Genomic DNA, 24,365 nt, shown 5'->3' with positions numbered 1-24,365 from the left:
GAGGCAGAAGAAGAGGATGATGCTGAAATTCTATTTCCCAAAGCACAATGTACCTTTTCTATGCCAAATGACAAGCCTTCATTAAGATTTAGAATCTCTGGTAGCCATGAATTTAGAAAGGCGATAATGTCTTTTCCCTCTGTATTTTCAAGTAGACTGAAAATCCTGATATTTGATCTTCTCTCCCTATTCTCTAAATCATCTACTTTGTTGGAGAGCCAGGTATTTTGTTTCAGGAGAAAATCTGTTTGTCTCCTCTTCTTTAAGTCTTCCATCGATGTTAGATGAAGAAGTTTCAATATTTAACTTAAACTGATGCTGCAGAAGCATTTCTTTAAAGACTTCTGTTTGTTTCTGAGAGTTCTCTTTTAGATTTTGTAGATTAACCTTGAAATCATCCATTTTTATAGATAGTTCTTGTAATGTGGTAGTCTCCATTTGCAGTTACTTTTTTAGTGACAGTTCCGAATGAAAGTTCTTCAGGTTACTCATCTCTTCAGCTGCTGTGTAAAGACTCCTGAGTATTTTGACAGGAAATTTCTTGTAAAAACACACCAAAATTTGTAATTAGTTATTTTAGACTATTAACTAAATATTTATAAAGTTTTGTTAGAAAAAAAATTGGTGAAATTTCCTAAATTTGATACTAGTTTATGGAGCTCTAAAAAAACTGCTGCCTTCAGATAGCCATCTAGGCTCCGCCCCCCATCAAGATTTTTCTTTAAGAGTGCTAATGAGAAGTTTTGTTTGATATAGATAGGTAGTTTTTTTCCAGAGTATGGGAAGACTCTGGGACAGGAATCTATCCCTCCAGCATTTTCTGTTTATTGTGGTGATAAGGTTTAGGTCCCTAGAGCGTGTAGCTCGTAGGGATTGTGATTTAAGTGGAGCATGTCTAAAAGCTCTGGGTTTGACATAGCTTTGTGTGTTAGGCAGAGATCGCCTCTGAGTAGGCGATATGCGACAAAGTAAAGCTGCAGTTTTTTGAGACTGTCTGCGTAGGGCATCTGTTTGAGGCTGGTAATCCTCTTTGTGAGGTATTTCTGGTGCCATTCCTGTTGTTGTAGATGTCTTGAGAGGTACATACCAAAGGGGGCATTGTACTCTCTAATGGGTCTAATGAGTGACTAGTAGAGGGGAACAATGACCTCTTTTTTTCCTGGAAGAGAAACCTTTTGTGGTGAGGTGTGCCACGTAGAAGGATTTCCTGACTACTGTGGCGATGTGATTATCAAAGGAGAGACTACTGCCCACCTGTGTCCCAAGGTCTGTTATCACACTTTCGGTGTTAAGTAGACTACCGACTATGTGGTAGTTCATGGGTACAGAGTTTTTACCAAAAGGGATGACGATGCACGTTTTGGCATTGAGCTTGAGGCCATGGCTTTGACACCAGGCGTCTGTCTCAGCGAGGCCTTTTTGTAGGATGTCCACATCTTTTGGAGTTTTGATTATGGCTTGTAGTTTGTAGTAATCTGTGAACTTCGTTAGCCAAAGACCTTCTGCGTGAATGCACCTTAGAATTGCTACAGATTTCGTTGTACTTGTGCATTGACAAAGAAATTTTTATCTTATTTTATCTTATTAAAAGTTTTGGAGAGGGTGATTGATAAATACACAGAGTAGTAGAAAGTAAGATGGGAGATGAGCACTCCTGATTCAGATCAAGATGGAATGCAGCTGCCCTGATGTTTGCAATGAGTCGTATAGTTGAGAAGAAGTTGTAGATAAGGAAAGAGTCCAACTGGGCTTTACTAGACTTGGAGAAAGCATAAGACAAGGTCCTGAGAAAGTTGATTGGCAGTCCTGCAGTGGTTTGAAGTCACAGAAACATTGGTAGAATTAGTGCAGGTTATGTACAAGGACTTAATGACACAAGTACAAAGTGTTCAAGCTCACAGAATGGTTTCTAGTGGGAGTAGGTGTACATCAGGGATGCTCTTCCTGTTTCACTGTTGCAGTCATCACATTTGGATTATCCCTGCCAGGGTAGCCCGCGACTGGCCCGAATACCAGAGACTTAGTATTTCTGTGTTGGTTGCTGTCGCTTGAGGACTGACGTCAAGTAGTCAGTGGTATAAAGTAAGGCAGCTGATGCCATTGCATCAGTCTTTTTTTTTTGCAGTGGAGCCCAAAGCAGAAGCGGTTTGCATGAGTGCCTGTCGGCCGCTACCTGAGTTTTCATTTCCGAATTGAAGTTTATCTTATAAAGCTAAGTACCCCATTGGGGATTCTTTTTTCTTGCACTAACAGATGTCAGAAAAAGTTAATTGTCTCGCCTGTGGAAAGCAAATACCACACTGAGATTTCCACTCGTACTGCATCACTTGTCTAGGCCCAGGCCACAGTGTCCCCCGTTGTCGCTTCTGTGCTTTTAATGCCAGAACCATCTGTTGTCGGGCCCTTATTGTAGCCAGATATTTTTCAGTCCTCGAATTCTGATATGGCTTCAGTAAGCCGCCCGACAGCAGATCTTCAGAAAAAAAAAACGTAAAGACGCACAGGTCCAAACTTACCGACGATGCTTCCGTTATGCTAGTCGTCAGTCCTCCAGTACTCTGTGAGGTGCTTTCGCAGCCCCTGATGCCCACTTCACTTCATTCGTAGGCCACTACAGAGACCCTTTCGAAGTCCGGTATGCCGAAAAACTCTTCTTCGTCGAAGGATCCTGCAGTCGTCTCTAACTTGGATGGGTCCGAAGCCGCTGAGCAGGCACTAGCTTCAGAGGAAGTCCTTCGCACCACCTAATATCTACACAAACTGACGTCTTCTTTTGCGACTACCGATGTTCTTTGTGTTTCACTGTTGCAGTCATCACACTTGGGTTATCTGCCTGCAGGTAGCCCTCAGCCCGAATACCAGAGTCTTGGGATTTCTGCGTAGGATGCTGTCTCCTCTTCCATGACGTCAGGTCATCAGGGGTATAAAACATGCAGCTGACGCCATTACATCAGTCTTTCGTGCCTTGGAGGAGCCCAAAGCAGAAGCAATTCGCAAGTGCCAGTCGGTCGCTTCCTGAAATTTTCGTTTTATGTGTTTCAAACCTGAAGTCTTCTAAAGCTAAGTACCCCGTTGGGGATTTTTTTTTCTTGCTCTAACCGATGTCAGAAAAAGTTAAGTCATCTTGCCTGTGGAAAGTAAATACCTCAGATTTTCATTCTTCGTCACCTGTTAAGGCCCAGACCACTACGTCCCTCGCTGTTGGTTTTTTTGTTTAACACCCAAACCATTTGTTGTCGGGCTATCTTTATTGCTAAATTCTTTCGCTCTCATTCTCCATATTCCAAAATGGCTTCGATAAGCTATCAGACTACCGATCTTCCAAAAAAATGGAAAGATAGACAGATATACTTTGTAGGTCCAAAACTGCAGACAACTCTTCCGTTAAGCTAGTTGCCAGTCTGCCAGTACTCTGTGAGGCGCCTTCACAGCCCCTGATGCCCATTTCTACAGATTTGCAGGCCTCTGCCAATACCCATTCGGAGTCCGGTATGCTGCGAGATGCATCAACTGTGGAACCTGCGGATGTCTCTACCTTGGATGGGTCCAGACCTGCTGTGCAGGTACAGGCTTCTGAGGGTGTATTCCGAACTACCGATGTTCGTATTAAACTGACAACTTCTGTTTTAGGTAATACTAAAGAGTTTCTCAGGCCCAGAGTTCGCACTATGCCTAAAAAGCAGACTACCAGAGTGAATGCTCAAGCTCCCATGCCAGAAAAACAAATGCTTAGAATGGCTGAAGACTTTATTGCTCTAATTAGGGGAAGCCAGCCTTCCCCTGCTAAAAGGCACAGAACTGAATTTCCTTCTGATTCTACAGACCAGGAGTCTCATGACTCTGACCCTTCTGATTACCAGAACATGCCCTTATCAACCTGTGAGGATTCAGATGCAGAGGAATCCATTCCCCTGCCCCCCCCAGAGGATTTTTCTTTTGGTGAAACCTTGCATACTTTAAGAGAGCATTTCTGTTGGGAATGCCAGAACTATCCTCAGTCCAAAAAGAGACAGAATGTTTAGAGTTGCCTCAACACAGGCCTGTAGCTATACCCCCTGTCCTGGATATTGTAGATGTCTTTATGGAATCCAGTCTTACTCCTAACACTTTATCACAGTCTCCTAGAAGAACTGACAAGGTACTACAGAGTACCTGATCCCCTCAGATTTCTCATGAAGAATCCTACTGCGGATCCAGAGACCATTTCCCAGGGACCTAAAGGCATTAAGGCTACTACAGCCAAAAACCCTACCCCTTCGGACAGGGATTCAAAAGCTTTAGACAGATGGGTAAGAAGGTATATACCTCTGCAACTCTTGCCATCAGAGCTTTGAATTGGCATTTACACACGAAGTACCAGCAACATGTTACGGAACTAATTTAAACAAAAAATGGTGTTAGTTCCAGATTGTTCAGAAAATAAAGATTTACAAGAGTTAATGCATTCTGCAAACCAAGTTAGTAAGCATACTTTGCAGTGTGGTTTTGATGCCTTAGAAGCCTCTTGCAGGGCTGCAGTCACTGGGTCTGTACTGAGAAGGCATTCTTGGCTGTAGGAACAAATCTTGCCAGATCATGTCAAAGCAAAATTACTAGACTCTCCTTTAAATCAAGACCATTTGGCACCAAAGCAGAAGAAATTCTTAAAAAGATAGAGGAAAAAGCTAAATCTGCGCAAACGGTCAGAGATTTCTTACAGGTACAGCCACATAGATTCAGTAGGCATTGGCCTTGTAAAAACGGATCCTTTCCAGCACCTCCCAGGGCTTCTCAGTCCAAACTCAGGGGAAACAGACCACCAGACCAGTCTCAGGGTATGCAGAGATCTAATCAATGGAGTGCTCCTACCTGTAAAACAGGGAGTGGTAAGCCACCCCCTTATGGAAAAAGTTCACAGTGCCTTTTCAGTTATCCTTCCCAGCCATGCCCAATTACTTGTGCCCCTAGGAGGAAAACTTGCCCTTCGGTGCAAAAAATTGGATGTCCATTACTCTGCACCGATGGGTTCTAAACATTGTATCCCAGGGATACAGATTCTATTTCCATTCACTGCTAACCCCAAGCGGGTTGCCAAATTTTCCTCCAAACCAGTGGGCAGAGGCTCAAAAGCAAATACTTACCCTTCTCAATATCAGGGCTATTCAACCTGTTCCAGTAGAACAAAGGGGACAGGGTTTCTACTGCAGACTGTTCTTGGTGCCCAGAAAAGAGGGCTCTTGGCGCCTTATCCTGGATCTCTCAATTCTCAACACCTTTCTGGTGGTCTCAATTCATAATGCTTATCCTGCAGCAGCTTCTCCCAGTGCTAGCCAAGGATGCCTAGTTTAGTCACGACAGACTTAAAAAAGCTTATCTGCACATCCCCATAAGGGAGTCTTGCAGGAAATATCTACGTTTAAGGACAGGCTCTATGCAGCATCAGTTCTCTGCACTTCCCTTTGGCTTATCTACTGCACCCAGAGTATTCACAAAGTACCTGGCTCCAGCCATTGCATACTGCAGGCAGAGAAATATTCAAATTTACCCATACTTGGACAATTGCCTGATTCAGCTGGACAGTCAGGAAATGCTACTTAAGCACCTGGCATTTGTGAAAAGACTCCTAACTTCACTAGGGTACACCATCAATGAAAGTAAATCACAACTGGTGCCCAGTCAAAAAAATTGTATTCCTGGGAGTAAGCTTGAACACAACTTCCCAGATGGCATTCCTCATTTCAGAAAAGCAGGTCTTTTTGACAAACTACTTCAAAGTAATGGCCACCAAAACCCAGCTATCTGCAAGGAAAATACTGCAAGCATTAGGGTTCATGGCCTCCTGCATTCTGCTAATTCCATATGCAAGACTGCATATGAGGAAACTTCAATGGTACTTAAAAAGTCTCTGGTGTCAACATTCTCAGGACCTGGAAACCGTGATTCTTATCATACCTTGTCCAAGGGCAGAGTTCCTTTGATGGGTAGAAGCATGCAGCCACAACATGGGACTTGTTTTTACTCAACCTCTCGCCGCCCAAACCCTGACAACATACACATCAGACTATGCATGGGGGGCTCACATGGCAAGCAAATGCATTCAAGGCAATTTGAGCCCAGGACAAATTAATTTGCATATCAATCAAAAAAAATGTTAGCAGTACAGAATGCTGTGACAGCCTTCAAATACCTAATCCTTCCAGGACAGCTCCTGATAGACAACGCCACAGTTATGTGATACATAAACAAGCAGGGGGGGAACCCATTCTTACCCACTCTGTAGGTTAGCCATGGCCTTGTGGAACACCGCCCTGAGCAACCAAGTTGCACCTACAAGCTCAATTCCTGCCAGGCAAACAAAATTCACTGGCAGACTTGAGCAGAAATCTACTGGACCCACATGAGTAGAAATTGGAGCCTGGCTAATTCAAACTTCTAATCCAGAGGTGGGGACACTGGATGTGGACCTCTTTGTTTCCCTGAAGAACCACCAACTGAGCAAATTCTGCACCAGGAACCCTCACAGCAGGGCCTGGAAGGTGGATGCCCTATCCTTCACATGGGAAAACCTCTGTTTATGCCTTCCCCTTTGCCCCTCCTCTCGAAAGTACTACTCAAGATCAAACAGGACAGGCCAAGGGCAATCCTTATTGCCCCAGATTGGCCACGCCAGCACTGGTACCCACTCCTACGCAGTCTGACAGCAGTGTCACCCTGGCACCTACATCGCGCACCTTCCATGCTGTCTCAGCAGGAGGGACAGATTTTGCATCCACAGTTGCAAACCCTAAACCTTGCAGCCTGGTTTATACCTTGAATACACCACCAGCAACCCTCAGCAAGCATGTGCTGGATGTCATTCTTGAGGCCAGAAGGCTTAGTACTAGGAAATCCTATGTTGAAAAGTGGAAAAGATATTGTTGGAATCGGTCTCAAGGAAAGGACACAGCTGTGCTCTCCTTGCCTCAAATCTTTGATTACCTAGCAGAGCTGCTCCACAGAGACCTATCCTCCTCCATTAAGATTCATGCCTCTGCTATCTCAGCTCATTATAATACCGAGCCACCTCTCTTTTCTCACCCTCTCATCAAACAGTTCCTGAGAGGTTTTAACAATTTAAGGCACCTTAGGAGAGCTCCCACCCCTGCCTGGGACCTTAACTTTGTACTGGAAAAGATCACGCTTCCCCCTTTTGAACTGACTGCATCAGCAGAGTTAAAATTCCTCTCTTGGAAAACAGCCCTACTTCTAGCCCTTTCTTCAGCAAGAAGAGTGTTTGAGTTACATGTACTAATGGCTGTGAAAAACCCTTCATTATTTTCCTTGCTGACAGGGTTTCCCTCAGGAATAACCCATTCTTTATGCCTAAGGTGGTATCCAGTGTGGCCCTAAACCAATCCATTCATTTGCCAACATTTTTCCCTAATCCTCAGAATAAAGGGGAAAGGATCCTGCACTCCTTGGACGTGCACAAAGAAGGCTCAGGTTCTACCTTGAATCCTTTCAGAAAATCTATCCAGCTGCTAGTCAGCTTTGCTACAGGGGCAGAGTGCAAGGCCATTTCAAAGCAAACCGTTTCCAAATGGATAGCACACTGCATCCATTTCTGCTACAAGCACCATGGAAAACCTACCCCACAGGGGATCTGAAGACATTCTACTAGGGCTACTTCCACCTCTACAGCATTTCTCAGGGGATTCCCTACCAGGGACATCCTGGAAGCTGCAACCTGGAGTTCTTTACTCACCTTCACCTAGCATTACCACTTGCCTATTTTTTCTAAATCCAGAGCTGGATTTGCTACAGCAGTCTTACAAGGCCTGCTAGCCAGTCCTAACACTTCTTGACTGCCTCCACCCTTCCTTAGCTTTGGGAATCAACCCAAGTGTGATGACTGCAACAGTGAAACACTAAGAACGTAGTACAGTTGTGTACACTTACCCATAAATGTAGAAGTTAGTGTATTCACTGTTGCAGTCCTGGTTTCCCTCCCTCCAGCCCCCTGGTTTTCTCTATCCTTTCTACCTATCCTCTTTATGGCCATTTTTTTATGGCAGTGGTATTTAGTTTTTACTGGGGGTATTCCACACCATATAATAGCTCCCAATTATTTTGGGGGCTCCTGACATTTGGGGCAAGAAAAACGAATGTAATAGTGTCTGCTGCAAGTTTTATACCCCTGATAATGGGAGACTCAGGACTACCCTCAGTCTAAAGAGACTCACACCCCCACCGACGGATTCCTGAGCATTGGACAGATGGGGTAAAAAAAAAAGTATACACCTCAGCTACTCTTGCTATCAGGGCACTAAATTGTCAGTTCCATACACTTAAATATCGGCAACATACTTTGGAACTCCTTAAACAGAAAATATCTACCTTTCCTGCTTGGGCAGAATCTAAAGATTTACTTTACAAGACTTAATGCATTCTGCAAGTCAAGTAACTAAACCCATTTTGCACTGTGGTTTTGACGCCCCAGAAGCTTTTTGCAGGGCAGCAGTCACTGGATCTGTCATTAGAAGACATGCATGGCTTAAGGAACATCCCCTGCCAGACCATGTCAAATCTAAATTGTTGGATGCCCCCTTGCACAAAGATAACTTATTTGGCACCAAGGCAGAAGAGGTCTTAAAAAAGATGGAAGAAAAAGCAAAATCCATGCAAGCAGTTAATTTCTTACAGGTCCAGCCCCTTAGGTTCAGCAGGCATTGTCCCTCCAAGCACTGGTCCTTTCTTGCTCTGAGTAAACAGGCCCAGGCTAGGCCCCGTGGAAGCAGACCTCCCTAGACAGCAGCCTCAGGGAATGCAGAGATCTCAAAACCAGGGAGATGTTCTTTGTTTCACTATTGCAGTCATCACACTTGGGTTATCTGCCTGCAGGTAGCCCTCAGTCGGCCTGAATACCAGAGTCTTGGGATTTCTGCATCTGATGCGGTCACCTCTTCCATGACATCAGAGGTATAAAACCTGCAGCTGACGCCATTGCATCAGCTTTACTTGCTGTGCGGGAGCCCGAAGCAGAAGCAGTTTGCAAGTGCCAGTTGGCCGCTACCTGAAATTTTCATTTTTAGAGTTTCAAACCTGAAGTCTTCTAAAGCTAAGTACCCCATTGGGGATCCTTTTTTCTTGCTGTAACCGATGTCATTAGTAGTTTTGCCTGTGGAAAGCAAATACCTCAGAGATTTTCATTCTTACTGCGTCACCTGTTTAGGCCCAGACCACAACGTTCCTCGCTGTTTATTTTGTGTCTTGTTCAATGCCCAAACTGTTCATCGTTGGGCTTTGTTGCTAATTTCTTTCGCTCCCGTTCTCCATATTCCAAAATGGCTTTAAGCCATCCGACTACCGATCTTCCAAAAAAAGTAAGGATAAAGTCAGAGGCAGACCGCATAGGTCTAAAACTGCCGATGTTTCCATTAAGCTAGTCGCCAGTCCGCCAGTACTCAGGTGCTTTCGCAGCCCCTGATACCCGCTTCTACAGATTCGCAGGCCCCTACTGAGACCCATTCGGAGTCCAGTATTCCGCGAGATGCTTCTTCGACTATGGAACCTGCGGATGTCTCTACCTTTGGGTCCGGAGCAGCTGTGCAGGCACCGGCTTCTGAGCGTGTATTCAGACCTACCGATGTTCGTGTTAGACTACTTTGTGTTTGACTAAAACTAATGAATTTCTCGGGCCCAGAGTTCACACTACGCCTAGGAAACAGACGGCCAAAGTGCATTCTCAAGCTCCCATGCCTCAAACAAATGCTTAGAATGGCTGAAGACCTTATTACTTTAATTAGGAGAAGCAAGCAGTCCCCCTCTAAAAGACAAAGAATTAGATTTTCCTTCTGATTCTACAGGCAGAGTACCAAGACATACCCCTATCCACCTGTGAAGATTCAGATGCAGAGGATTCCATTCCCTCTGACTCCCCTCCAGAGGACTTCTCTTTTGGTGAAGCCTTGTATACCTTAAGAGAGCATTTCCGCTGGGAATGCCAGGATTACCCTCAGTCCAAAAAGAGACTCTGGGAATTTTTAGACTTGCCTCAGCACAGGCCTCTAGCTTTACCCCCTGTCTTGGATATTGTAGATGCGTCATGGAATCAAGTCTTACCCTGATACTTTACCTCCAGCTCCTAGAAAGCCTGACAGGTACTATAGAGTACCCGACTCTCACAAATTCCTCTTTAGAAATCCTACTGCGGCTCCAGAGACCATTTCCCAGGGACCTAAAGATATTAAGGCTACTACAGCCAAAAACCGTACCCCTTTGACAGGGATTCTAGGGCTTTAGACAGATGGGGTAAGAAGGTATATACCTCTGAAACTCTTGCCATCAGGGCTTTAAATTGCCAGTTTCACATGTTGAAGTACCAGCAGCATATTATGGAACTAATTAAACAAAAAATGATGTTGATTCCTGACTGTGCAGAAAATAGATTTACAAGAGTTAATGCATTCTGCAAACCATGTTGGCAAACCTACTTTGCAGTGTGGTTTCAATGCTTTAGAAGCATCTTGCAAGGCTGCTGTCACTGGGTCTGTTCTGAGAAGGTATGCTTGGCTGAAGGAACAAATCTTGCCAGACCATGTCAAAGCAAAATTACTAGATTCTCCATTAAACCAAGAATTTTTGTTTGGCACAAAAGCAGTTGTTCTTAAAAAGATGGAGGAAAAAGCTAAATCTATTTCTTACAGGTACAGCCACTCAAGTTCATTAGGCATTGGCCTTCAAAAAACTGGTCCTTTCCAGTCCCTCCCAGGCCTTCTCAGTCCAAACCCAAGGGCAACAGACCACAAAGACTACAGTCTCAGGGTATGCACAGATCTAAACAATGGCGTGCTCCCACCTCAAAAACAGGGAGTCATAAGCCAACCCCTTATGGAAAAAGTTTGCAATGACTTATCCTTCCCAGCCATGCCCAAGTACTTGCACCCCTAGGAGGAAAACTCGCCCTGCTTGCAAAAAAGTGGGAATACATTACCCAGAACCGATGCGTCTTAAACATTGTATCCCAAGGATACAGATTCCACTTCCACTCTCTGCCCAACCCCAAGCAGATTGCCAGACCTCCCTCTAAACCAGTTGGCAGAGGCCCAAAAGCAAGTACTTTCTCTTCAGTATCAGGGCTATTCAACCTTATCCAACAGAGCAAAGGGGGCAGGGTTTCTACTCCAGACCGTTTCTGGTGCCCAGAAAAGAGAACTATTGGCAAGACTTGGAACTCTCTCCCTTCCTCTTTAAGATCAATATCAAACTCAGAATTTCAAAACAGCTTTTCAAACATCTGTCCACTAAGTGGAAATGCTCCTGTCTTCACCCTACCTAAAACTATACAAGAATACACCGATATCTTACCTAGAATGTAAAAAGGTGAGGCAGTGCATATAGTCTACCCCACCTAAAAAATTATCCAAGAACACATTGATGTCCCACATGGAATGTACCCTTGCTCTCAAAATGTCCTACAATTATTTATCTTCGAACCCCCTTGTGTAAATACTGTAAATAGATTTTCTTAACTCTCATCTCTATGTGCTTATATAATGCATTTTCTCAAATTACTCTATAAGAATAGCTTTACAAATGTATAGCCTTTTTAGAATGTGCTTATATAATGCATTTTCTCAAATTAGTCAATAAGAACAGCTTTATAATTGTATAACCTTTTTAGAATAACCTTAGTGAAGTTATATTTGACTATCTTGTAATAATGAATGTTCCTATTGTACAAAACTGGTCACCTCAATGTATCACTTATATTTTTTCATATTTTGTAATTTGTATTTGTATTTTTGAAGCTTTTCTCCCCGGGCCTCCACTGAAAACGGGTCCTCAGGGCCCAGTGGACCTCCCCGGTAATCAAACTGGAAATAAATAATAATAACTCTTGGTGCCCCCTCCTGGATCTGTCCTTTCTCAATATCTTCCTGGTAGTACCAAAGTACAAAATGCTTACACTACAGCAGCTGCTTCCTATGCTAGCCAAGGACTCCTGGCTGGTCACCCTAGACTTAAAAGAAGCTTATCTGCATATCCCCATAAGGGAATCTTGCAGGAAATATGTACGTTTCAGGGCAGGCTCCATGCAATATCTGTTCTTTGCACTTTCCTTTGGCGTATCTACTGCACCCAGGGTATTCGCAAAGTGCCTGGCTCCAGCCATTGCGTACTGCAGGCAGAGAAACATTCACATTTACCCATACTTGGACAATTGCCTTATTCAGGCAGACAGTCGGGAACTGCTACTTCAGCACCTGGCATTTGTAAAGAGACTCCTAACTTCTCTGGGTTATACCGTCATCTAAAAGAAATCCCATCAGGTACCCGGCCAAAAAATTGTATTCCTGGGAGCAAGCTTGAACACAACTTCCCAGATGGCATTCCTCACTCCAGAAAAGCAGGCTTATTTGACAAATTACTTCAAAGTACTGGCCACCCAAACCCAGCTATCTGCAAGAAAAATACTGCAAGCCCTAGGGTTCATGGCCTCATGCATTCTCCCAATTCTATATGCAAGACTGCATATATGAGGAATCTTCAATGGTACTTGAAAAGTTTCTGGTGTCAACATTCTCAGGACCTGGAAACAGTGATTCCTAAAATTCCTTGCCTAAGGACAGAGTTCCTTTGGTGGGCAGAGGCCTGCAACCACAACAAGGGACTCCCTTTCACTCAACCCCCCCGCCGCCCAAACCCTGACTACAGAATCAGACTATGCATGGGGGGTTCACATGGCAGGCAAATGGAGCCCAGGGCAAATGCACCTGCATATCAATCAAAAAGAAATGTTAGCTGTACAGAATGCACTGAAAGCCTTCAAATACTTTATCCTTCCAGGACAACACTTGATAAAGACAGACAACACCACAGTCATGTGGTACATAAACAAGCAGGGGGGAACTCATTCCTACCTGCTCTGCAGGTTAGACATGGCTCTGTGGAACACAGCCTTTAGCAACCAAGTGCACCTGCAAGCTCAGTTCCTGCCAGGCAAACACAATTCACTGGCAGACGACTTGAGCAGAAATCTAGTGGACCCACACGAGTGGAAACTGGAACCCAACTTATTCAAGCTTCTAATCCACAGGTGGGGGACACCAGAGGTGGACCTCTTTGCTTCCCCCCAAAACCATCAATTGAGCAAATTTTGCACCAGATCTCCCCACAGCCAAGCTTGGAAAGTGGATGCCCTGTCCTTTACAGGGGAAAACCTCTCAATCTATGCCTTCTCCCCTCTGCCCCTCTTCTTGAAAGTACTACTCAAGATCAAACAGGACAAGCCAAGGAGAATCCTTATTGCACCAAACTGGCCACGCCAGCACTGGTACCTACTTTTACGCAGTCTGACAACAGTGCCACCCTGGCACCTGCATCAGACCCCCCTCTCTGCTGTCACAGCAGGAGGGTCAGATTTTGCATCCTCTGCTGCAAACCCTAAACCTAGCAGCCTGGCTTATTCCCTGAATACATCACCATCAGCCCTCAGCAAACCGGTGCTGGATGTCATCCTTGAGGCCAGGAGGCCTAGTACTAGGAAATACTATTCAAAAAATTGGAAAAGATACTGTTCTTGGAGCCAGTCTCAGGGAAAAGAGGCAGCCATGCTCACCTTACCTTGAATCGTAGATTGTGTAGCAGAGCTGCTCCACAAAGGCGTATCCTTCTCATCAATTATGATTCATGCCTCTGCCATCTCAGCTAGTTACAACACTGAGCCCACCCCTCTTCTCTCACCCTCTGGTCAAACAGTTCCTGAGAGGAGCTAATAATTTAAGACCCCTGAGGAGAGCTCCCACTCATGCCTGGGACCTTAACTTTGTACTACAGAAGCTCATGCTTTCCCCTTTTAAGTCTGCTGCTACAGCAGAGTTAAAATTCCTCTCTTGGGAAATGGCCTTGCTTCTAGCCATCACTTCAGCAAGAAGAGTGTCTGAGTTGCAGGTCCTTTTGGCTGTGGTACCCTTCATTATCTTCCATGCGGACAGGGTTTCCCTCAGGACTAACCCATCATTTATGCCCAAGTTTGTATCCAGTGTGGTTTAAACCAATCCATCATTTACCAACCTTTTTCCTAATCCTCCGAGTAAAGAGGAAAGGATCCTGCACTCCTGGATGTGCACAGACAACTTAGGGTTCTACCTTGACAGGAATAAACCTTTCAGAATATCTGACCAGTTGCTAGTCAGCTTTGCTACAGGAAAAACCAAACGACTGTAGAGTCTGCACACAAATTTAATATACTATGAACCAAGATGAAAACTTGTATGAACCAAGATGAAAACTTTAAGCGCTCTTCATTTGCTCACTAGCAGACTTCTTCAGAAGTAAAAAATACAACCAGTTAAGCATTCTTATAAAGCATCTCAATTTAAAAGTGCGGGAAACTGTAATATTAATAAATCATTAAAGCAGCAACAACTTACATTCAGACCTAATATTCAAATCTTGTAAAACCTCATAAAACTACATGATAATATAAAGAATCCACATGGAATATATTTGAAAAATCACAAAGATGTATAAAATTCTTATATATGTAAATATTTAAAATTATTTCTTAGAATACCTTACTATATTTTTCTTCAAATAAAACCATATTAGGAAATTATATTATAAGTTAAATTACCAGGAAGTTCTATCTTTGTAAACTTTTAAGCTTTAAAATGCTCATAATGGAACATGATTCCTTAAAACCAGGAAAATTAAAAGCATTTAATTTAAACTGCCATAATAATTCCAATTCTTCCAATTTAAAAGAAGCCGGACCCCCCCCCCCCCAATGTCATGTGTAAAATGATCAATAACCAGAAACTTGAAATGGTGGTACACATTAGAATGGGCATGTTTTGCTAAAGCATTGTCCATTTTGTTGTGACCAATAGCATAAAGATACTGATATATTCTTTCATGGAACTTTCGTTCCATTTTGCCCACATAAAATTCAGGACAAGCTACGCATTTTGCCAAGTAGACCATAAACTTAGTATTACAGTTGTACTTTGATTTTAATTTAAAGTGTTGCCCATTAATTACAAAAGAGTTGGTAACTTCAGTATGTTTGCAATAATTGCAGTTTTCACACTTAAACATTCCTGTAATTCTAGGCACCATTATATAGCACCTCTCCAAAAGATACTTCAGATTGCTCCCCCTTTTAAATACTATTGAGACTTTGCACCCCCATATGTTCGAACAGAACATGGTTGGATCTGAACAGGTCCCAATTTTTACGTACTATTAACTATGGAGTTACTTTGAACATTGAATGTTGTAATAAAGCTACATTTAGAATGTTGCTCATTCTGTACAGACTGCCCAATATAAGAAACATTAGTTACCAGAATCTGGTGGGGGTTTAACCCATAACATTGGTTTTAACAATAACTTCTCTCTTTTAAACGTGACTTCCTCTATTAGAGTCTAGTAAATGTTCAGGATAGCCATGATGTAAAAACATTTGCTTCAAGAACAAGCATTATTTTTCAAAATAGTCATCCAGGCTAGAAATACGTGAAGCCCTCACCAGCTGGCCCTTAATGACCGACCTTTTCTGGTGGAAAGGGTGACAGCTGGAAAAATAAAGAAATTAATTTGAGTACGTTGCTTTCCTAAAGATTTGGGCAGTAAAAACACGTAACTTTCCATTCATGGCAAGCCAAATATCTAAGTAAGGTATGGCGTCAGTGCTAAAATTGTAGGTAAACTGTAAAAAAAATCAGTAGTAACATTAAAATTATTTACCAATTTATGTGCTGTATATTCGTCACCCTTGATTAAGACGACAATATAGTCTAAAAATCTAGTATAATATAATACCCACTCTACCCCACTCCCTTTCTTAAATACATAATTGGATTCCCAGTAGGCCATGACTAAATTGGCCACACTGGCCCCACATGGAGAGCCCATTGCTCGACCTACTTTTTGTAAATCGAACTTATTGTCAAACATAAAGTAATTAGTAAGAGTAAGATCTAAAAGTTCCATTACCAGGGCTATATCCTTACTTGGAACACCATGTTTCTTCATTATCGCAGCTACCCACTCAATATTGACCTGATGGGGGATGCATGTATATAGGTCTTTGACATCAATTGTAAGAAAATTGCTGTCATCTTTGTATTCCAATTCATTAATACTTGCCAAAAACGTCCAAGAATCTTTACATATTTGTATTTCTAAAACTACAAATTAAGCACTACTTGGTCTACACGTCCCTCAATGAACAAATCGTTTAAGCAAATTTTAATTAAATTGTAGGCTTTATTCACCTCCGATCTAGAACTCTCCTGGTACGTCACTATTCAGCAGACTACGCATACGCTAAAAGTAGTCAGCTTTGTCAAAAATCACTAAACCACCCCCCTTATCAGGTTTACACACGCGTATATTTTGAGATTTAATATATTTCAAATGGTCACGTTCACTAAAGTATTTGTCAGTTACTTAGACCTATGGTTGACAATATATCTAAAGTCTAACTCGCACAGTTGCTCAAAGGTTTGAAGCAACGGGTGCAATGGGGGGTTAAAAGTACTTGCAGTGCGAAAAACATTATCGCACGCTGTGTCCGCTGAATTCATAAAGTACAGTCGAAAATTCAATTTCCTTGTGAAAGTTTTAAGTTCTAAAATAGTTTTAGCAATGTCCATTCTATGCCAGGGCACATAAGTATAACCTTTAGCCAGGAATTCTACTATATCCACAGAAATTTCACTGGCTGAAAAATTATGTACTTTAAAGTCATCTTCTTTGTTGACAATGACCCTGGGTCGTTGTTGTTGTTGGACATCTAAAGAGCACAAAGTAGTAGTCGAAAAGCAATTAGAAACAGTTTCATCATGGACATAATCCTCGTTATTACGAAAAACAATTGGAAAGGAAGAAACACCTAATGAGATTGGTGTTACCTCACTCAAGAGTTCTTCCTCTGGTGTTATGACCGATCCATATTGTGACTGTGTGTGCTCCTGTTTCCTGTGACAAATCTCTGATGTTTCGGCTTGGCTCCTAAACAATTGTCCTTCCGAAAATCCTGCTGTTGGTAACCATTCTGATTATAATGTCTTTTATTGTAGTTATAATTAACACGAGGGGCGCTTTGTATCCTCTCACTTCTCCGAATCTCACCCTGACCCATACCCTCTGTATTAATTGAACCAAAATTATCCAATTCATCGAACGGACTAGTATTGAAATTATTTGTGTTAGTTGTATGGTCAACAGATTGGGTCGGTTGATGTTCAGACAAACTATATTTGTATGATGTTGGTCACCACCAAACTGGTTGGTACACCTATGGCCAGGACGCCAAATCTGTGCTGACGAAGGGGATGGGTAAGCCATCACTTGGCTGTAAGCTTTACAGTCCTGATCTAATTTTTTGACTTTGTTGCGTTTAAGTTTATACATATGTTGATTGATGCTATCAAATATTCTACTATATTCAAATTTGTACCTGTCAAATTCTAAGTCGCCGTGAACTTTATTATCCAGCTCATTAATTGTCGGAGATACTGTCCACAAAAAGGGAATAGTGTTTAATCATTAATTCGATAAGCTCGAAACCTTCCCTATCGAATAGCTGGATCAATTCTATATGAAACGGCGAGTCTTTGATAAGACCGGTCGGGTATTGAACCCTACGCAAACCTTTCGGCACAACGTTTTGCTTTAAGCATTCTTTAAAATATGAAATCTCAAGTTGGGTTTTTTTTAGTTTTAACAAGTAGGTATTCAACTGTTTTAAGTTGCCAACAATATCAGGAGTTTCAAAATTGTTGCCTCTTTGTTGCAAATTCACTGTGGGCGATGACCACTCTGTAGAGAAGGGAAAACTGTCCGCCAACCATGCTGCTAAAGAACATGGATCCTGCCGAAAGTTAGAGATGGCATGATGCTGGGATGACAATCGGCCATGAACAGCTCTGATGTGGTTTCTGTTAGCCTGTCCTTGTGTTGGCAGTAGCTGGTTAGACGGCGGATTTGCTCTCGGGCTACACGTTGACCCGACTGAGTCCACCAGTCTTTGCACTGGTGGTGGTGTAAAAGTGTCCGTACGGACTCCGGCAGCAACAGCTACCTACCGTCTCCGCCCCAAATTGTTGGCAGTTTAAGATAAAGCCACCGGCACCACTGCTTCGTGCGAGTTGGTGGGTTGCACATTAAAGTATTGTTCACCAGTCGCCCGCACTTGTATGTTAGTACCATTCTCATTCAAAGGAATTGGGGACTTGAGAACCTGTTGGTTTTTATCCAGTTGTTCGAGCCTGTGACAAATACTCAATTTTCCCAAACAATGATGATAAAACATTATTGTTCAAAAGTACGTGCCTTGGACTTTACTAGCTTTGCTACAGGGGCAGAGGGCAAGGCCATTTCAGAGCAAGCCACCTCCAAATGGATAGCGCACTGCATCCATTTCTGCTACATGCCTCATGGATAACCTACCCCACAAGAGATCAGAACCCATTCCACTAGGTCTCCCTCAACCTCTGCAGCATTTCTCAAGTGAGTCCCTACCAGGGACATCCTGGAAGCTGCAACCTAGACTTCAGAGCACACCTTCACCAAGCATTATCACTTGCCTATCTTTTCTAACTCCTGAGCTGGATTTGGTACAGCAATCTTACAAGGCCTTGCTAGCCAGCCCTAATACTTCTTGACTGCCTCCACCCTTCCTCAGCTTTGGGACTCAACCCAAGTGTGATGACTGCAACAGTGAAACATGAAGAACATAGTACAGTTGTGTACACTTACCATAAATGTAGATGTTCGAGTATATTCACTATTGCAGTCCTGATTACCCTCCCTCCAGCCCTGTGACTTTTGTATACTTTCTACCTATCCTCTTTTTTGGCCATATCTTATGGCAATGGTGTTTACTTTTTATTGGAGGTGTTCCATACCATGTAATTGCTTCCTATTTTGGGGGCTCCTGACATCTAGGGCAAGAAAAACTGATGTAATTGGGTCAGCTGCATGTTTTATACCCCTGATGTCATGGAAGAGGTGACAGCATCTGACGCAGAAATCCCAAGACTCTGGTATTCGGGCTGACTGAGGGCTACCTGCAGGCAGATAACCCAAGTGTGATGAATGCAACAGTGAATACACTCTAACATCTACATTTATGGCAAGTGTACCCAACTGTACTTTCTAAGCCACCCCTTATGGTAAGGACTCAACTTCTCCCGACCTCCCCTTTGCCCACCTTCACTTGCTCCTAGGAGGAAAGATCTCCTTTCACTCAAGCACCTGGGCCACCATTATCAAGGACCAATGGGTTCTGAACATTGTGTCTCAGGGATACAAATTCTCCTTCCACACACTTCCGACCACAAAAGGGTTCTTACATATACCAGCAAATCAGTGGGCAGAGGCTCAAAAGCAAATCCATTCCCTGCTCTCTGAGTGCAGTAGAGCACGTTTGCAGTACAGATAGGCAAAGGCTACTACTCCAGGCTTTTTCTGGTGCCCAGAAAAGAGTGCACCTCATCCTCTATCTATCCATTCATTCTAAACACCTTCCTGGTGATCCCAAAATTCAAAATGCTCACCCTCCAGCAGCTGCTACCCATGCTCTCCAAGGATGCCTGTCTAGCCACCCTAGATCTAAAAAGAGGCCTACCTCCACATTTCTATTGGAATCATACAGAAAATATCTCCACTTCATGGCAGGATCTCAACACTTTCAGTTCTCTGCACTTCCTTTTAGCTTACCCACTGCTCCCAGAGTTTTCACAAAATGCCTGGCTCCAGCCATTGCCTTTTGCAGACAAAGAAATATTAAAATTTACCCCTACTTAGACTGCCTTATTGAGGCAGACAGCCAGGAAAAGCTGCTCAGGCACCTGGCCTTTGTAAAGAACCTACTAACCTCCCTAAGGTAACCCAGTTAACGAAAAAAAATCAAAACAGGTGCCCACCCAAAGGATAATCTTCCTGGGGGCAAGTCTGGACACAGCATCCCAGATGGCATTCCTTACACCAGAGAAACATATTTTCTTAGCCTGCTTCTCTCATCTGGCCACCAGGCCCCAGCTTTCTGCAAGGAAATGGTTCATGGCATCTTACATTCTCCTCAGTCCATATGCCAGACTGCATGTAAGGAAACTTCAGTGGTACCTAAATAGCCTTTCGTGTCAACACTCTGAAGACCTGGAAACTCTTCTACCTATAATTCCTTGCCACAGAAAAGAATTTCTTTGGTGGGCAATAGCATGCTCCCACAACAAGGGACTGCCCTTCTCCCCACACCCCGCCGTCCAGACCCTCACCACAGACTCATCGGACTACACTCTGGGTGCACACCTGGACAGCAGGTGCATACAGGGCCAATGGAGCTGACAGCAAATCCCTCTGCATATCAGTCTAAAAGACATGATGGCTTTACAGCATGCCTTGATGGCTTTTAAACCCCTTCTCTCTCCAGGGATTCTCCTGATCAAAACAGACAACACCATTGTGATGTGGTACATCAATAAGCAGGGAGAAACTCACTCCTACCTTCTGTGCAGGCTGGCCATGACCCTTTGGCTCACAGCCTCTTTCATGCAACTACACCTGTTAGCACAATACCTACCAGGCTCTGTCAACTCCCTGGCAGACCAGTTAAGCAGAAACCTTCTGGATCCATGCGAGTGGCAGCTCAACAGAAGTACATTTAGCCTAATAACTCCGTAATGGGTCGACCTCTTTGCCTCCCACACCAACCATCAGCTCAGCAAATTCTGCACCAGGGAGCATCACTGTATGGCTTGGAAAGTGGATGCCCTGTCTTTCCCCTGGGTCAGCCTCTCAGTCTGTGCCTTTCTTCCCTTCCTCTTATCCCCAGGGTACTGCTCAAAATAAGGGAGGAAAAACCAAGGACCATTCTTATAGCTCCACACTGGCCCCAACAGCACTGGTACCTCCTGCTGCCTCCATGACATCTTCCTCAGATTCCAACCCTGCTAACCCAGAAGGAAGGGGAATTCATGCATCCCCAATTGCAGACACTCAATTTGGCAGCTTGGCCTATTCCCTAACCGTGAACCAATCTGCCATCCTCAGTAAACAGGTTCTGGATGTTATCTGTGAGGCCAGACACCCTAGCACCAGAATGTCTTATGCAGATGCATGGAAAAGGTTCTGCACCTGGATTCAGGCTAAGGGGGCCAATACGGCACAACCCTCCATCCCTCTCATCCTGGATTACTTGGCTGACCTACTACACCGTGGTTTCTCTTTCTTCTCTATAAAAATTCATGCCTCTGCTATTTCTGCTCACTTTCCCACTGAGCAGCCACTTTTCTCACACCCTTTGATTATAAAGTTCCTCAGAGGGACTAGCAATTTGAAGCACCTCAGAAGGGCACCAACACCAGCTTGGGACCTTAACTTTGTCGTGGAAAAGGTCACCCTGCCGCCTTTCGAACCGGCTTCTTCTGCAGAGCTAAAATTTCTCTCCTGGAAGACGGCCTTCCTTCTGGCCATCACTTCAGCCAGAAGAGTCTCTGAGCTGCAAGCACTCATGGCTGTGGAACCCTTCGTCATCTTCCATGCAGACTGGGTATCTCTCACAACTAACCCATCTTTCATGCCAAAGCTGGTGTCCTGTGTGGCTCTCAACTAAATCCTTCAGAAAGTCTGATCAATTGCTGGTTAGCTTTGCTACAGGGGCAGAAGGGCAAAGCCATCTCCAAGCAAACCATTTCCAAATGGATAGCACACTGCATCAATTTCTGCTACAAACAGCATGGTAAGCCCCCCCAAGGGGGGTCAGGACACACACCACCAGAGCAGCTTCCACCTCTGCAGCTTTCCTCAGAGGAGTCCCCACCAGAGACTTCCTGGAGGCTGCCACCTGGACATCTGTTCACACTTTCAACAAGCATTACCACCTGCCTCTTTTCTCCATATCTAGGGCAGGGTTTGTCTGTGCACTCTTGCAGGGCATTCTAGCCAGCCCCTAGCTTCCTTTACTGCCTCCACCCATTTCCTCAGCTTTGGGAATCTACCCAAATGTGATGACTGCAACAGTGAAACACGAGCATAGTACAGTTGTGTACACTTACCATAAATGTAGATGTTTGAGTGTTTTCACTGTTGCAGTCCTGGTTTCCCTCCCTCCACCCCCCCCCCCTTTTCTCCTTTGGTTACCTTTTTTTCCTTGTTGTTCTCCTTTTCTTACAAGGGACATATTGGTATTTATTTTCCAGTGGTGGGGTTCTTCCACCAGAACATGGCCTCCTACTTTGGGGGGGCTCCTGACAGGTTAGGGAAAGAAAAACTGATGTAATTGCTTCGACTGCCTTACTTTTATACCACTGGCGACCTGCCCTCAGTCCTCAAGCGACAGCAACAGACGCAGAAATGCTAAGTCTCTGGTATTCGGGCCGACCGAGGGCTACCCTGGCAGGGATAACCCAAATGCAATGACTGCAACAGTGAATATACTCTAACATCTACATTTATGGTAAGTGTACACAACTGTACTTTCTGCTTCGAGCCCACTGCCATTCATACTGGTGATGAACTAAATTAAGAAACATGTTGGCAAAAAGATCAGAGTTGCTGTATGTAGATGTGACATTATAGGTACACTGTAAATGAGAACTTAAGAGAATGGAATGTAAAGCTGAAGGCACAATGGATGAAACTGAATACAGAGAAGACTGTTCTAGTGACAAATGGGGGAAATCATAAGAAGCAACAAATTGAGACAGGAAAAATGGTGCAGGAGTTTAACAGCTTTAAGTACCTCGGAGGGGTGGTTGAGGTGAAGGGAAATGTGAATGAAGAGGTCCGGGTGGAAATTCCCAGATATGCTCAGAATTAGTCCAAAATGACAAAAAATACACTGAACCCACAGACATTGCCAACATCCTAGCTGACAGGTTCAGCGCAAACTTCTCCCCCCCCCCCACCAAAAGGGCAAATATCTATCCCAGCAGAGTGCTGCCCCCCTGACATCTCACATGCTCAGGTAAGAGCCTCCCTCTCCAAAGCAAAAAACACAGCATCAATGGGACCAGACGGTGTCCCGGGCTGCGTCCTACATGAACTCCAAGAAGAGCTAAACCCAAACATATAAAACTACTGCTCAATCTCAGCCTTACTACAGGATATGTGCCCAAAGAGTGGCGTACAGCAACAGTGGTCCCTCTCCATAAAGGTGGTGCCTCAACGGATCCTGGAAACTATCGCCCCATAAGCCTGACTAGCTTGGTCTGCAAAGCTATGGAAAGGATCATCATGGACCTCATAAATAAAGATATTGGGGACCTACAGACACTGGATCCTACCCAGTTCGGCTTTAAGGGCAGATCCTGCCTCTTAAATCTGGTTGATTTCTTTGAAACAGTCACCAAGGCCATTGACGAGGGGAAGGTGGTCCACACAGCCTACCTGGACCTCGCAAAAGCCTTAGATACAATACCCCACTCGGGCATTATAGATAAGCTCACCAGCTTAAATATAAACCCCTATGTCACTAGATGGATTGCAAACTGGCTCAAGGACAGAACCCACATGGTTAGAATTGCTGGAGCAGTGTCAGACTCCAAACCAGTTACAAGTGGTGTCCCACAAGGCTCAGTCCTGGGACCTCTCTTGTTCGGTATATATTTCTTGGAGGTACAGGCCAACACGGAAGGACTGTGGCTGACCAAGTTCGCAGATGACTGCAAACTGGGCGCCATAATCTACCCACCAGCCGACACAAGCATCCTCCAAAAGGGCCTCATAGAAACAGACAACTGGTGCCAGAGCCATGGCCTCAAGCTAAATGCCAAAAAGTGTATAGTCATCCCCTTTGGCAAAAACAAAGTGCCCACAAATTACCACATAAGTGGTAATCCATTAAGTACAGAAGAAATAATTAGGGACCTGGGGACCCAAGTTGATAGCAATCTCTCATTTGACAACCACATGGCCAAAGTGGTTAGAAAAACATTTTATATTGCCCACCTAATCACGAAGGGATTCACATCTAGATCAGGGGAGGTCATCGTGCCCCTTTACTCATCCCTCATCAGGCCCATAATTGAGTACAGTGCCCCTTTTGGGATGTACCTTACCAGACACCTGCAGCAACTGGAAAGACCCCAAAAGTACCTCACCAAGAGGATCAAAGGGCTCAAACAGATGCCATATGCTGCCCGGTTAAAGAAACTCCAGCTCTACTCAGTGGCATACCGCCTGTTCAGAGGCGATCTGTGCCTGACGTATAAAGCCATGTCCAACCCGGAATTAATGGACATGCTGCACCTCAGAAAATCCAAATCCCATCGAGCTACGCGCTCGAGAGACTTGAACCTCAGCACTGAAATAAATAGGACATGATGGAGGGACAGATTCATAACCCAGAGGCTCCCTTCACTCTGGAATAAAATCCCAGTCCAGGTTAGGCA

The 24,365-nt window shown here is 44.1% G+C and overlaps 1 protein-coding gene across 1 annotated transcript in view; it reads left to right on the top strand.

Moving 5' to 3' along the window:
* MDN1 (midasin AAA ATPase 1) overlaps window positions 1-24,365 on the top strand; it is a 3,484,183-nt gene that overhangs the window by 261,627 nt on the left and 3,198,191 nt on the right. The window lies entirely within an intron of this gene.

Source organism: Protopterus annectens, chromosome 1.part0, assembly GCF_019279795.1.
Source record: "Protopterus annectens isolate FY-2018-M chromosome 1.part0, PAN1.0, whole genome shotgun sequence".
Taxonomy (NCBI): Eukaryota; Metazoa; Chordata; order Ceratodontiformes; family Protopteridae; genus Protopterus; species Protopterus annectens.
Note: the sequence above shows the minus strand (reverse complement) of the source record. Positions and strands in the feature narration are given on the sequence as shown.